Raw genomic sequence first — 17,185 nt, 5'->3', positions numbered from 1 at the left:
CTGCCTTACATTTTGTGTGTTTCCTAACTAACAGCATAATCCCTCTTCCCTTCCTGTCCTGTTTGTTCTTTCTGTACACGTTGTACTCCCCAAATTCAAATTCTTCATTCCTTATATCTGTGTGGCACCGTGTCTCTGATATCCCAACAATATCTACCTTGAATGTCTTGACCAGCACTTCAGATTCATCAAATTTATTTACTATACTCCTAGCATTAGTGTACATTCAAGTATACATGTACCTATTCTTACTCTAAAGTTATCTGAACGCAGCCCATGTATTTACTTGTTCCATGATTGCTCCCAGCATTTCTAGAAATCTCTGCCACCCTGCTTCTCAGGCTGCTGTTCATTCCAATAGAAGCAGTGCAACAATCACTTTCTTATCTGCCTGTGGCCATTATTACTCTGTTAGTCTGCACATATCATCCACGCTGGCAGTTTTCTGACCCACCTGACACTGTCTCAATAGCATCAGCAAATATTCTTGCACCCTTTCTATTTAAGGATATCCCATCCCTGTAGAAGCAGTCTCCTCTGTTAACAAGCACAGACCAGGCTGAAAAAAATTTTACCCGAAGAGCTTTGTGCAGTTTCCCCAGGGCCGAATTGATCGACAAGGCTCTCGTCGTGTACACCCTCCAATCTTGTCTGGGCAGAATTGCAGACACTTTCAAATCTAACCCTGACTCACGACTTTTATTCAACATTGACCTGTACTTGTTACGTAAGTCTGCAGATCTCCTACTTCTAATATCATTAGTCCCAATGTGTACAACAATATTACCTTTTGTGCCCTTAAAAGATGGTATCTGCTCTACAACATCATCAACTTTTGCCTCTTAGAGATACCGTGGTCATATTCTACCTATCCTTTTTTGCACAATATATTTTCCGTTTCCATGACAATAGTCACCGACAACAACTAGTTCTTGTGGGACCAGCACATTATGACTTGGGGATTGGTGCTGTGTTGCCTGAGGATAAAGTGCAGGCCCTGGCAATGATGTGGGCAGCTGAGAGCTTGATGGCACCCCCAATTTAAATCGTTTAATGGGCATCCACAATGTTCTTCAAGCTCTCATAAAGGCCTATAGCAATACTGAGTTGGTGTCTAACTTCCATCGCAGCCCCCCCTCACAGTTCTCCCCTGAGCCACTGCACTCCCACTACCTTGAGCCTTTTGCTTTGCTGCTCTGGTCTTGCGAGGCATGATTTCGATTCAATTTCAATATGGTTAAAAATACTACACTAAACTTATATCCAATGCAGTAATAACACTTTCAAATCAAAACTGCTACTGACACTGTGTGTGTGTGTGTGTGTGTGTGTGTGTGTGTGTGTGTGTGTGTGTGTGTGTGTGTGTGTGTGTGTGTGTGTGTGTGTGTGTGTGTGTGTGAAATTGTAGATTAGGTTATTATTGTGGCCAGTAGGTAGTATAATAAAATAAGTCAATTCGCACCTGCAAAAATAAAAGTAAAAACATAATATCAAAAATAATGTACTTAATGTTGCAAATTCGATGATTTTAACATCTTTTTCTAGAGAAATGCAGCAAGAAGTAAGGCCTCTGTTTCTAACATGAAATATACAGTGGCGTACAAAAAAACTGCATCACTTGTGAATTTTGCAAATAGTGTTTTGCACTGCATTGTGGGTTGCAGAAATGTTCAAAATGCATTTTTCAGATGGGATATATATCTCTGTGAATGAAATCCAATAAAAAGACTCCACCTGATATACCTAATTGCCATAAAATAAATTTCTTCCCAAAGGGTAAAATGTGTAATTAATGGAAATATGAGAAATCATGCAAATGACAACCAAACATACATTTTATTGCATTTACGTGTACAAACTGAAATGACAAGTTAACGTAATAGTATTATGTACTGTAAATCAGGAAAATAAGTCCTCAATATTTTGTTGTTCCTCCTCAAGCTGCAATTACAGCCTTGGAACAATCTGGCATAGAGTTAATCAACTTCTGGATATACAGTTGCCCAGTTTTGTGGTATCGCACACTTACAACGCTCTCCTGCAGCTGAATCTACTTGTTGGCTTCTTCTGAGCAATTTTAGATGACATTATGTACCAGCAATTTTCAATAGGGTTCAGATCTGCACTGTTGCCAGGCCAGTCCAACACTGTAATGCCAGCATTTCTGAGGTATGACTGCACCTTAAGGGAGAAAAACGAGGGCAAACATTGGTGTAAGTATGTTTTAAGTCTTGTGAGACAAGATGACAAACTCATCGTTAAATCTAAATAACATAAAACTTATCAATTTTGGCTGTGTGGCAAGTTGCTGAGTCCTGTTGAAAAATTCAGTTTTGGACGTCTGTATGGTGATCCCTAATAATAAGTTTCAGGCATTCCTCCAAAATAGCAGTGTATGTTTCTGCATTCACCCTTCCATTAATAAACTTAATTCATTCCATCCCTTTGCTTGTTATGCATTCCCAGACCATCTGACCAGTGGAAAACTTTACAGTTGGTATTATGCAGTCAGGATGGTATGCCTCAGATTTTCGTCTTCTGACTTATCACTTCCCATCCGAGCCATGCAGGTTGAATTTCGATTTATCAAAAAGATAGCAGTGTCCCATTGCTCTTTTTTCCATGAAACGTATTTTAGCCCAAGTAGTTGCTTCTTTCTCATTTGTTGGGTCAACAAAGGCTTCTTCTTAGCCGATAGGCATGTAGACCACATTCCGAAAGCAGTCTGGATAGTTCGTGCACTTGTTTCAACACCAGAGGCCATCTCAAAGTCCAGTTTTAGATCAAGAGCACTAGCATGGTGATTACGAAGGCATAAAGGTAAAAAAAAAAAAAAAAAAGTAAACTGCAGCCATTATCAACCCACTGCAGGATGGAAGCCTCCTCAACAACTCAACAATTCGTGCTGAGGGAAGTGGACCATAATCTGCCACGCTGTTCCAGTGCAGGTTGGCAGATGGACCATATTTAGCAGTCGGCGGCTTGAACCCCGATCTACTCAAAGAGCATGTGCTACTGCACTCCCACTCCTGACCACTGGACTATGGAGGCGGTTTCAAATATCGATCTTGGGAAGGCATAGTCACTCTCTTATGGCCTGATCCAGGTCGTCTCTTCACATCACCGGTTTCATACTTTAATTTCAGCACCCAGAATACTGTTAACTGGTGACAGCCTATTTTATCAGCGATAGCACATGTAGAAAACCCTTCCTGGGACAGAACAACAGCTGCACTTTTTTTTTCTTGGTGTCAACTGAACATATGGAGCCATGCTTACACCTCTGCAAAACAGAATACTAATAAGAGTGTATATCCTTCCAATGCTGTATTTATAGAAACGACTGATGCAATACGATGCAATAGAATTGTTATCTGATGCAATGCCTTTGCTTTGCGACAAACAGAATGATTGTAATCAAACAATATCTTATACGTTTCACTACAAATGTTACTTTTTTTAAGGTGATGCAGTTTTTTTGTCCGCCACTGTACGTAGTTCGTGGTTAGATATAAAGAAAACACATTTTCATAAAAGTGCAGAAGCCAGGCTAAACGTAGCATATAAGGTACATAGTGCTGCTGTATATTTCATGGCTGACATGACAGAGGCAGAGAAAAGATAAGTAGTAAAAATAAGTAGAATAAAATACTAAAAACCAAAGGTAAATGATAACCTTAAAGGCTGAAATAATGAGTTTGAACAGAGAGTCAGGAACAGTACTTACTGTATACACATGCTGGAGGCATGGAGACGGCCGTAAAGTGTAGGTCAGTGTGCTGCAATGGAGAAAAGGTGTGCTATGTGCTTGCATCAATGACTATATAGAATGTAAAAGCGACCTCAGGCATTGGAATGCAGTATGACGTACGGGATTGACAGAGGAATTAAACAAGATGAAGCAACTTGTCCCAGGATAGGGGAGAAGGAATAACTGGCAAAATGGTGTAACAAAGATGCTGAATTTTATATAAGGTGAAAACAGCGAATATAGCAGTAAAATAGCATCTTGATATTGCTTTTGAAACCTAATCGTGCACAAGAAATAAAAGATAGTCAGAACAGCAAAAAGTAATGTGAGGAAGAGGGGAAAAAGGTGTGCCAGGGTAGTTCGGGGGTTTGCTAATCCGTTCCTGTACGTAGTTCTGGGACTGTGCCTCGTGTTTAAGTTAGTATTGTTAATAATGGTGAAGGAAGACCATTATAATGCCATTTAAGGATTTTTACCTATATAAATATAGTAATGAAGATAATAATTAAAGTTAAAATAAATTAAAATTATCAAATTAATTAAAAGTAATGAAAAATACTCCTTGTCCAATCAGCGGACACAGGTTTTCCAGACCGTGAGACACCAAAGAGGCTAAGGGGTATTGCCTATACCTTATATACATAACCTGGATGTAGAGGATGTATCATAGTCTACTCAATTTTTGCTTCATGTTATCATATAAATATAACACGCCCATAGAAGCCTTCCAAATATGGATAAATTCAGTTCTTACTGACTTACTCCATAACTATCAAACCTTAACTATGCATGGTTCTCCACAAGCTACAGATACCAATTACAATTTCTCCAAAATCAAATAGCACCTAGCTGAACTACATGAGCACTTCATCATAACTCCGGTAGATATAGCCTCTAACAACTTTGCATTCATCTGCAAGCACTTTTATTATCATGCTGCTTTAAATGCAGAACTCAACTCAAATTCAACAACATACAGGCCCATTACTCTCCACAAGAAATTAAAAATTAACTTTAGCAATGATAATTTTCCTTACATTTATTTTATACTAAAATCCAGTAAGTTTTAGATTCATTACATCATGCAAGTTCAGCTATGCACACAAATCCGTCAAGACTTTAGAGCTACTTCTTAAGCCATCTTAAATACCCTGCCCAATAGCAGAATTATTTACAATAATCAGCCTATAATAGATGCACTAATAACATTACTAGTATATCTACATATGATTTTAACAGTCTTTTCACTAGCATAGATCTATCAAACTTGAAGGCAGTTCTCAACCAGCATATTGGAGCAGTCTGACTAATCTCTGTATTTCAAACAACTACATATCTGATGGCAAAACAGTATTTGCAAACCAAAGGAACCCCAATGGCAATCCAGCTAGCTGTGGCCTGTCGTCGTTGTAACCTCATCACCACCTGATCTATACATGTTCAGATACATAGACTACTTACTGGTAATGAACTGCACCAATTTCTTACAAGAGTTTGCCAATATTTACCCTCCAGAACTGACATTGAAAAAAACCAATATCAACCAACAGTACATACAGCCAATTGCCTAGATTTGGATATTGATATTACTTGCTTGCAAACATATGTTAATATCTATAACAAATGTGATGCCTTCAATTTCAATGTTGTCAATTTTACACACTGGCATTCTAACATCTCAAAGAAAGTATATACAAATGTCATTCTTACACAGTGCATCAGAATAGCAATTATATGTAGCAATAACAGACTGACAATACACAATATCAGAACCCTATGTAACAAACTACTGGATAATCAGTTTCCAGCTGCCTACCTTCACTATCACTTCAACAAAGCACTCCAAATCTTAAAGTATAAAAAAATAATTAACCATCCCCTAGGTATGGTAATTATATTAGCAAACTGACATCGTCTACATCCAGGCTGTGTATATAAGGTATAAGCAATACCACTTAGCCTCTTTGGTGTCTCATGGTCTGGAAAACCTGTGCCCACCGATTGGCTAACAATGGAGTATTTTTCTTTACTTTTAATTAATTTGGTAATTTTAATTTATTTTATTTATTTTTGCTTTTATTATTATCTCCATTACTATGTTTATATAGGTAATAATCCTTAAATGGTATTATAATAGTCTTCCTTCACCATTATTAACAATACTGACTTAAACATGAGCATAGTCCCAGAACTATGTTCAGGGTTCTACTACAGGAACAGGTTAGCACACCTGTTTCCACTCTTCCTCACATTACCTTTTGCTGTTCTGACTCCTACCTTTTATTTCTTGTGTGCAATTAGGTTTCGAAAGCAATAGCAAGATGCTATTTTACTGCTATATTCGCTGTTTTCGCCTTATACAAAATTCAGTGTCTTTGTGACACTATTTTGCCAGTTATTCCTTCTCCCCTATCCTGGGACATGTTGCTTCTTCGTGTTTAATTTCTCTGTCAACCCCATACATCATACTGCATTCAAACGCTCATCGCTTTCACATACTATATAGTTATTGGCATGAGCACGCAGCTCGCTGCACGCAGCACCGACCTACACACTTTAAGGCCATCTCCATGACTCTGGCATGAGTATACAGTAAGTACTGTTCCTGATCCTTTAAGGTTATCATTTACCTTTTGGTTTTTGGTATTTTTCTCTAGTTATAATTTTTACTAATCTTTTCTCCGCCTCTGTCGTGTCAGCCATTAAAAATATGCCAGCACTAAATGTACCCAATACGCTATGTTTAACCTAGCTTCCATGCTTTTACAAAATCTTGGTTTCTTTATAACTACACTGGTGTGCAAAATTTAAGGACCAGTCAGGTTTTCACCTGTAGCTTCTCATAGGAGTGGCCTGGATATGGGAAAAGCATGCCAAAGGAACCTTGTGGGGTACAGAAATGAAGGAAACAACACCGACACAACAATAGAAACAAAATGGTACGTTGGGACCATATTCAAAATTGGCATAGCACTGGCTGCCATGATACAGATGCATCACTTCAAAGATGGAACAAAAGGAAGAGGTGGTCCTCAGTAGGAGATATGACCACCCCTAATGTCGATGCAGGCTTTGCACCACCTGTCCATACTTAGAACAATGGTATTGATAAGTTCTTGTGGTAACATCATCCATGCCGCTAGGTGTCTCCCCAGAATGTCCCATATGTGTTCGATGGGATTTAGATCACCGCAACAGGCAAGCCAATCCATAGCTGCAGTGCAATCGGGTGTGTCATTATCATCCATAAACACTAACTCGGAACAGACACACATGGGGAAGGATTACCTCAGTACAGTAGCATGCATCGGTTATGGTACCGCCTTCCAGTATCTGGAGTTGTGTACGTCCATGCAAGATAACGCCTCCCCAGACGAGAACACCATGATCGCCGTATCAACCCCTTTCAGTGATGTTTGCTGTGTGATACCGTGTGCCAATCTCTCGCCAGATTAGCTGATGTCCAGAATCGCTGCTGAGACTGAATCTACTCTCATCGGTAAAGAGTGCCTTAAGTGAAGATTTTGTGGTTGTAACCTTTAGAAATAGTGTTGGTCCTTAAGTTTTGCACACCAGTGTACCACGTGCTACATATATTTCATATTAGAAACAAAGATCTTACTACTTGCTGCATTTTCCTCAGTTTTGACAGGTGGCCCTAGAAAAAGATGTTAAAATCATCGAATTTGCAACATTAAGTACTTTTAGTATATTATTTTTGATATTATGTTTTTACTTTTATTTTTGCAGGTACGAATTGACGTATTTTATGACTGCTATTCCATGTTTTTCGACTTACGGTTGATTATATTACCTACTGGCTACTAACCACATTGATAACTTAATCTCCTACAATTATTTACCTCTTTATGGTCATTGGGTGCATTTTATTCTACACCAGCGGTTCCTAATATTTTAATTGCGGAACCCTTTTCACCTTGATAAAAAAAATTTTGGAACCATGACAATTTTTACTGAATATAAATTTTTAAAAAAATCAAAAAATAATTAATGAAAAAACGAAAAAAAAACCCAGATTAACAATGGAAAAGCAAATGTTATTAATTCAAACTGGTAATTAATGTGACGGATTGAACGTCTTCTTTTCTTTCAATATCCTTTCAAAATTTTGGTTTAATTGTGGACAGCCGAATTCTAATATTAGGAGTGGCATCCAGCTTACTTCTGTATTTTGTTTTTGTTGCAGTGTAGAGCGAAAATCTGCTTTCAGACAAATATGTGGTACTAAATGGCAACAAACAACGATTTGCCTTTTTGAATATTCTTCTTTTAAGTCACACCAAAACTCGTTTAATGAAACTTCATTAAATTTAACTTTTATTTGGCTGTTTGATGTCAGGTCGATGAGATTTTTATATTTTGAAGTGGATAGTTCGTCTGGTTTTCCTTTAATATTGAAAAGACTGAAAACCCAATAGTTGTCATCTTTTAGTAGAGAAAGGTATTGATTTAATGCCACAGTTATTGATTTTAGATGAGAAATGATTTATTTTCAAATTTCCTCATCAATTTTACAGTTCGAATCCTGTAAAAAGTCATTTAAAGTTGAAAATGGATCCATATCATTTTTTTTCAACAGCCATGGTCCAGTATTGTAACTTTCGTAATACTGATCGTAATTTATCTTTTGTGTTGAAAATATTTACATTTTTTCCTTGAAGGGAGAGAGAGAAACTTAATTCAATTTTTCAAATATATCTGCCAGATTTGACTCAACCATGAAACGTTTCTAAAGCGATCTGTTAATAGAAATTTGTCATTGTGTAAGAATATGGCGACCACTTCTTGTAATTCAAACAATCTGACAAGAACCCTTGCCACATGACAGCCATCTAATTTCAGTATGTACCAGGAATAATATGGAATAATCTTGTTTTTAATGGTCGTATTTTCACAAAGTTAATAATTTTCACTTAATCTAAAATTCATTTTAAAGATGAAGGGATATTTCAAGCAACCAGTGCATGTCTTTGAAGAACAGTGACTACTTGTACACATTTTAGCAACATTTTTAATTCATAATACTGCCCCTTGCACAGGTCCTATCATTGACTTCACACCATCGCTACATGCATTGACAAATTTCTCCCAACTTATTCCACAAGTTTTCATAAAATCGTCGATACATTTAAATATCATTTCTCCTGTTGTATTGGTTTGTAAATTTTCAGAGTAACATATCTTCAATACAATTATTGTAGTAATAACGAATGAAAACTAATAAAATTGATAGGTTTGCAACATCCGCTGTCTCATCTAATTGTAAAGAGTACTCATCAGATTACTGAAGTCTTAAAATAAGTTCCTGCTCAATATCCTCAGCCATATGAATTTTGTGTGAAACTGTATTATTTGGGAAAGAAATTTTATCAATCTGTCGACAGGATTTCTCATCGAACATACAATGAACAACATCTATGAAGTATGGTTTTATGAGAGTTTCAGAAATTGTATGCACTTCATACGGTAGCTTACTTTATAGGAAGCCATTGTTGCCCTTTCGTTATTCGACAACATTTTCGACATAAAATTTCGACATAAACCATTCAGAATATAAAAATAAAGATGTCAAAAAATTTGACATCTTTATTTTTATATTCTGAATGGTTTGTTTCAAAATGTCTGCACAACTTAGCTGGCGCTAACGACCGATTTGATAAGAACTTGTTGCATGATATACATAATGCATCAGGGGCCTCGGGATTTCCTGTGGTCATGAATCTGAGTAATAAATAACTCGAGTTGTACTTGCATTTTTTATGACTTGGCAGTGTTTTAGTATTGACAAACAACACTTCCCTTTTCCTCGATTCAACTTCTACACAAGTAATGCTAGTGTCTTATCTGTATTTTTGTCAGTATATTTTTTACCAGTCTCCTTGTCACTAGAAACATATGAACTGCTTGCTACACTTTTTTTTTTTTAAAACTCCTTCTCTCAAACTGATCCATGATATTTTAATTTGGAGTATACACAATCGTAATATTATATATTAATATGATGTCCACTTTATTTTTATATGAAAAGTACACAAGACATCACAAAATGATTCAGTGCAAAACACCACCGATCTATGACAGATACATACGCTGTATCGCTGCACCCCACCTCACTACAGATGATTTCATCGGGGGATATGACTCAACTAGTTGTGGGAGAACTGAATGCAAGTATTCGGTTCATTCATCCACCATTAAACTGACCAGATTTTATTTTCCACAAATGCGAGCCGCACAGTTTGTGCACAGGTCCCTTCTCCCTATGGAATTTTAATAATTTTTGAAACTTTATTTAAATAAATTTTTCATACATATTTTAAACTAGTAATTAGAGCTCAAAAACTAATTTTATTGCAGAACCCCAAATGTTATTGGCAGAACCCTAGGGTTCCACAGAACACAAGTTGGGAACCCATGCTCTACATAATAGTAACCCAGATCTATAATCATTCAAACATTTCTCTTATAATCACTCACGTCTGTTACTATTATTCTCTCTCTGGCTGGTTTGGCTGATAAGTTTGACTATGTATTGCCAACCTACATCATTTGAACTCTCACACAAGCTATTTGTGATGCTACACCGATGAGCCAAAAACATTATTACCACCTACCTAATATGATGTTGGTCCTCCACGTGCAGCCCAAAACAGCTTGTACCTGGCGGAGCATGGATACTACAAGATTTCTAAATGTGTCTTGTGGTATCTGGTACCAACACATAACCAGCAGATCCTTTAACTCCTGTAAGGTCCGTGGTTGAGGCACTGCAGATTGGAGTTGCTGTTCCAACACAAACCACAGATGCTCGATGGGATTGATGTCTGTGGAATTTGGAGGCCAGGGCAATACCTCAGTCTTTCTCATGTTCCGCAAACCAGTCTCGAACAATTCGGGCAGTGTGGCATGGCGCATTATCCTACTGAAAGATGGCACAGCCAGACAGGCAAGGGTGTATCTAGTAAGCAATGATATTTAGGTAGGTGGTAGATGTCAGACTGCCTGGCACATGGATGACTGGACCCAGGATATTCCGGCATAACATTGCCCAAAGCATGACACAACTGCCACCGGCTTGTTTTCATCCCACAGTGCCTCCAGGCACCATCACTTCCCCAGGTAAACGACGGTGCAACAGGAAACGTGATTCATTAGACCAGACTACCTTCTTCTAATCATTCAAGGTCCAGTTTCGATGCTTGTGTGCCCACTGTAGGCACTGTTGCCGGTGAACCGTGGTTAGCATGGGCACTCAGAGCGGCCTGCAGCTATGCAGCCCTATTTTCAGCACGGTTTGATGTACTGTATGTTGTGACACATTACTCCAATTACCAGCTAGTTGCACCACAGTCACCCTTCTGTTGCCAAGTACCATCTGGGAGAGCCTTCGCTCACCTCGAGCAACGATGAGCTGTGGTCTCCCAACACCTCACTGGTGGTTCGTGGGTTTCCCCTCCTAGAACCACTTTCAGTAGGTACTAACCAGGCTGACCGTGAGCACCCCACCAGCCATTCCGTTTCGGATATGCTCTGACCTAGTCATTTGGCGGCCATTACAATTTGGCCCTTGTCAAACTCTCTTAAGTCCGCTCCTTTCTCATCTGAAGAACAAGAGTAACACTGATTAACGGAGCTCAGTATCAGGTGTTTTTTATACGGTGTCCCGACCTGTGCATGCGCTGTAGTTCACCTGCAGTTGCTCGATTTGCATAACGACTCTGTGGTCATAATGTTTTGGCTCATCGGTGTATTCTTCCAATAACCGCTGATACTTTTATTATTAAATAAAGATTTAGCTTCTATGTCAACATACATATCGACGAATTCATTGTTTAAGTAACCTAGTTCAACTCCATTTTTGATATTTATATGAAATGGTGTAATGATCCAATCTGGTACATGCATTTCCTCAAGGTCCTTGAAATGTATTTAATCTTCCCTTAATTTTTCAAAATGCTCTATGTATATCTCCAAATGATCATCTGAAAGTTTTTTTTTTTTTTTTTTACACCTCCTCCTTCCAATTGTTTTATGTTTGAGAAATACTGAAAATTTCTGTGTGCCAATAAAGATCTATATATGCCTATCTTGACTTGGAACCCTAATAGAATTGTGCCGGCTTGAATGATGGTAACATCTTTACCTTGGAGTCAGTTCTGTGCTTCATTAAATTTCGAATACAGGTCTGCCAGATAGAACAAATGGTTCTTGCACTTTTTCAACTCATCACATAGTGATGGATCTATGCTTGTAAGAAGCTCCACAGTTGAGTCATACAAGTCGACAAGTCTTTGTAAACTATCACCTCTTGACAGCCACCTTACTTCAGTATGCAAAAGTAATTGGTTGAACATTTCATCATTTTTTTTCACATAACATGGCAAACAAATGTGAATTAAGTGGATGCACTTTGATTTTATTAATTGATCTGATACACACTTTTAGAGCATCATGCAGCCTACCACTGAATTTCTTTGCTACAAGATGGTGCCCGTGTAACACACAATGAATAGTGCATACTTCTGGAACCTTTTCTTTGAGAAGGGTAGCAAATCCTCTGTAACGGCCACCCATTGCTGGTGCACCATCGATAGCCACTGCAGTTATATTAGCCGACCAGGCTAGCCGAGTGGGTAAAGTACCTGCCCGGCAACCCAAAGGTCGCGGGTTCGATTCCCGCCTCGGGCTTGGATCAAAGTACTGCAAAAACCTTGGGAGGTGCAATATGGCCACAGAAGCCGATGCGCCAACAACTACCAAATCAAATCAATCAATCAGCAGTTATATTGCTGAGGTAAACATTGCTTTTCTTAAAGAACTCTTCCAAACATCGTAAAATTGTCTCTCCTTTTCCATCAACTTTCATATACATGACAAATAAAAACTCGTCAAAAATACATTTTTGTCTTTGGCTATAATACCTCACATAAGCCATTAGAATATTTAACCTGCCGAAAGTTGACTCATCAAGTTGGATGGAGAATTTGCAATTTTAATCCAGACACCAAGGTTTTCTCCACATCATCAGCCATCTCATCAATACGTCATTTCACTGTATTCACACTTAATGGCAGGCATTTTAAAACAGGATAGGAATCCTTTATAATCGTTTCAATCATCTCTTTAATTGCTGATATTATAATCTCCTCACCAAAGATATACGCTTTTCTTTTTGTTTGCTATAATAAGAGAGATATTGAATGATGCCTTCAGTCCTTCATTATCAGCATGAGCAGATGCTTTAAAAATGTAGAAAGTAATTGGGTTTGATTAAGATTATCTCTCAATTTAGTATTCATAGTATAACAACATAATAGGAAACGAGGTAATGGTAAAGTTCTGGAGGAACTATATTAGATCAATAAATAAATTAAAAATTAATTTAAATATTAAACAATAATAATTTTGGGTCGTTCAAAAATTACTAAATTTTCTCAATGTTAGTTTTTTTTTTAATGAAAACCCCAAACATGAGAGGTATTAGAACCTATAATACTTAGTACCGTGCATGGGTTGTAGGTTGAGAAGGCGGAAGAAGATATTTGTTGACATTAGACGAACTTCTGTACACTGTAATTTTCAGGAAATATGTATGAAGGAAGGTTGTTCCAGAAAACAGCAGTTGAATGAATAAACGAGGAAGGTGAAAAGTTGGTTCGGTGAGTTTGAAGTTGGACAGTAAATGGATGTTGGCTGGTGGTTCGAGCCCATGACCAGCAAATACAGCAGGTGTGGAAAGGTCAAGGAATGACCACCTCATATCCCCAGAACAATATGGCATTAGTTGCTAATGCTCCTAAAAACCAAATAACAAACAAGCTGGTGGCGGCACATGTTTGAACTGTTTTGAAAGAGAGAGCGGGAATTATAGAAGCCAATTCAGAAGAAAAGTGCCCATGGAAGTATCTGTAGAAAAGGCATGCAGCAGAAACAGCAAGTCTATGAGACAGCAAGTGGAGAGACTCTCTTAGAGATTAATTAACCTAACTGCCCTCTTCTGAATGGAATCTAGAAGCTTGAGAGAGGTTTTGGGTGCACCACCCCAAATATGGGAACAATATTCCATGGTAGGGCGGATTTGTGATTTGTACAGAGGGAACAGCTGTTTGGAAGAAAAGTAACGCCGAGAGCGAAAGAAAAAAAACCAAGTTTTTTAGATGCAGAGGAAGTAATATTTGTAATGTGCTTGTGCCAAGAGAGATTAGAAGTCAGGGTAATCCCCAAAAGAGATATATCATTTTGCCTAGAAATCAGAGTGTCACCAAAGATAAGCATAGCAGCGTAAGTATCCTTTTTGCGAGATATAAGACTGAATTTTAAAAGGATTGATTGAAATCAACTAAGTTGTCTTTCTCCCACTGGAGAATTACCTGGAGATCAGCATTTAAGGAATTGGTTGCAGATACTCGAAGTTGAAGCTGATTGAGCAGGGCAAGGTTTCTGAAAGTGGAATGCAATGTGCTATCATCAGCAAAACTACAGATAGGATTTCCAGTCAATGGAAGAGGGTCATTAATATACAAAAGGAAAAGAGTGGGGAAAAGAACTGAACCTTGGGGAACACTAGCATTAGTGGAGAAATTAGAAGACAGAGAGCCATCACCCGCAGTGAGCGATCAGAGAGAAAACTGGATAACCAATTACTAAAAACAGTTGGCAAACCATAAGATGGAAGCTTGTTTAGAAGACCTTTATGCCAAACATGATCGAAAGCCTTTGAGATGTCAAGAGCAACTACTTGTGTTTCACCGAACCTTTCCATTGAATTAGTCCATAAATGGGTAACATAAGCCAGAACATTACCAGTGAATCGACACTGATGGAATCCATACTGGCGATCGTTGATCAGACGGAAGGTTTCTAAGTAGTTTAAGAGTTGGCAGTTAATTGATTTCTCCATTGCTGTAGAAAGAGTAGAAGTAATTGCAATGGGACGATAATTGGATGGGAGGGATTTGTCACCCTTTTTAGGAACTAGCTGGATATGAGCAAATTTCCAAGCAGAAGGAAAAACACCTTTGGAATAACAAAGTGAAAAAATGTGGCAAAAAACAGGAGTAAGTTCGGGAGCACAGGCTTTGAGAACAAGTGGAGAAATAGCATCAGGACCTGGAGCTCTCTTAGTATTAAGATTCGTTAAAATCCTTCTGACATCCTTTTGACGGAAGACAACACGAGGCACTGAATGGAGCGTGTTGGGAATGGTGGAAGGTGTTTTACCAAGATCATTAATGCATGAGTTGGAAAAAAAATGGGATGCTAGCAGGTCAGCTTTATCCTTGGCTGAAGTGACAACAGAACCATCTGGTTTTGACAGAAGGTGGGAGCAGAGATGAGAAAATGTTGCGGCCAATATATTTGGCAATAGATCAAAATGCTTGGCTACCATTAGGGCAAGAAGCAAGTTTTCTACTCTTAGTCTGTTCAAAATCTAGTTTGGACTGATTAATAACTGCTTTACAATTGTTGTGAGCTTTGTAGGCTGAAAATGAAACTGAAGAATTGGAAACAAGCCAATTACAATATGCAACATTTTTCTCTTGATGAACAGCCTTACCACATTTATTGGAAAACCAAGGTTTAGATAAAGGACGAGATTTTAAAGAGTAGTGTGGGATAAAGTATTCCATTGCTACAAGAATAATTTCACTGACACGATCTAAGCAAACGTTGACATCAAAAGTTTTGAAACAGTAATCCGACTAGGGAAAAGAAATCTCACAGGTCATTCCATTTTTAATTCTTTTAATGCCAAACAATGTGAGGTTGGGAATAGCCATGAGATAAAGGCTTCATTGGAGAAGAGACAAGGCACCTCAGATTACCAAGTTGTGATCTGAGGTGCCTAAAGGGGACCACTCACCTTGACCATGTACTTAGAAGGGTTGTTTCTGAGTAAAAGATCAAGCGTGTTGGCTGTATGGTTAGGATTGTATTCTGTAGGTAAATGAACAATCTGTGTAAGGTCATTAGTAATTACAAAAGCCTCAGCACCTTGACCAGCTGGATCGATGTGACTAGAAAACAGAAGCCAGCTGGAGTTGTGAACATTAAAATCACCAAGGAAAATTACCTCACTGTTAGGAAAGTTGGACTGGAGAAAGTCAAGTTGCAAAGAGAGGAAGTTAAAGTGCTGCAAGTGATTAGTGGAGTTGGGAGAACGGTAGAGACAACAGATGAATTTGACACAATGAAGTAGAGAGATTTTAAGCCAGAGAAGATCAAAAAGAGGAGATTCCAAATTACCAAGTCTCTGACACAGAATATTATAACGGACATATGCACAAGTACCACCTTTGAGGCGAAAGGAATCATACAGCGAATAATTTGGGCATCTGAGATGAACAGTAGTTGAATCAACCAATAACTGAAATTCTGTCTGAAAAAGTACATGGGGTTTGGCAGGCTGTAAGTAAAAATGGACACAGTTGAGATTACATCTGAGACCACGTATATTTGTGAATGAACTAGGAAATGTTTGGGAGGTTTAGATCTTTTTGCAGATAAGCTTACTCTATTAGTTTGACAATTCATGGTGTATTCAATAGTAAGAAAAAGTGGGGGGGGGGGATGCTGTATGAAGTAATAAAATTTTTGGATATGTTGTACATATGGTAAGAATGTACCCAGATCCTTGATATAACGTGGCCTTGACAATGCCCCCACTATCTGGCAGAGTAGATGTAGCAAGATTATACACTAGTTGATCCGGAAGCCTCCTGGAGAATTACCAATAGGTTTGGTCCGGTGTACTAGCTAGCGGCCAGCCTGCGAACACTGTTTTAGAGCTGTACCCTCAATGTAAGGAAGATTGGGTCATGGCATGATCCAATCCCAAGCTGTAGATATTTTGTATTTTAGTATTAAAATCTTGGCTATTTCTAGACTTTGCGTGAAATTTATGAATAAGAGTAAAAATGTTTAATCGACCTCTTGAAGTTTATCGACCCCATAGATTCTATTATCAACCCATGGGGGGTCAATATCGACCACTTTAGCAACCCTTGCTCTAGATACTAAATTTGTCCAACAAAGCTGGAAAATGTTTTGTTCTGGACTGGTTCCCTGTTTCTCTGCTCAGCTGTGGTGAATATCTCAATAAAATTGAGTTTAGTATGCTAGATGTGTTGCATTTTATTTCGAAAGTGTGACCAAGGCTCCGCTATTAAAAACTGCATTGTAAAATTTGTATTTCTTTCTGCAAATCTTGTGGAAACAGTTATAAAACCTGATTATAGTGTAAGTAGTGCTAATTGCAGACAGGGGGACACTTTCAAACTTTGAATTAGATTCCAATGTGGCCACCTACCAAATTCAGGTAGCTGATGAAATAGGGGAGCAACAGGAAGATTTATTTCTGTAGTACCATCATACAAGAATATATTGTCAATTGTTGAAATAGTCAGGATTATA

General features: G+C 38.2%; 1 protein-coding gene across 2 annotated transcripts in view; it reads left to right on the top strand.

The window, feature by feature from the left end:
- mys (position-specific antigen beta subunit myospheroid) overlaps positions 1-17,185 on the top strand; it is a 326,956-nt gene that overhangs the window by 248,144 nt on the left and 61,627 nt on the right. The gene's annotated exons all lie outside the window — the stretch shown is intronic.

This window comes from Mastigoproctus giganteus, chromosome 10 (genome assembly GCF_048544385.1).
Source record: "Mastigoproctus giganteus isolate SK-2022 chromosome 10, ASM4854438v1, whole genome shotgun sequence".
Taxonomy (NCBI): domain Eukaryota; kingdom Metazoa; phylum Arthropoda; class Arachnida; order Uropygi; family Thelyphonidae; genus Mastigoproctus; species Mastigoproctus giganteus.
The sequence above is the reverse complement of the archived record's forward strand: the minus strand, read 5'-3'. Positions and strand labels throughout refer to the sequence as shown.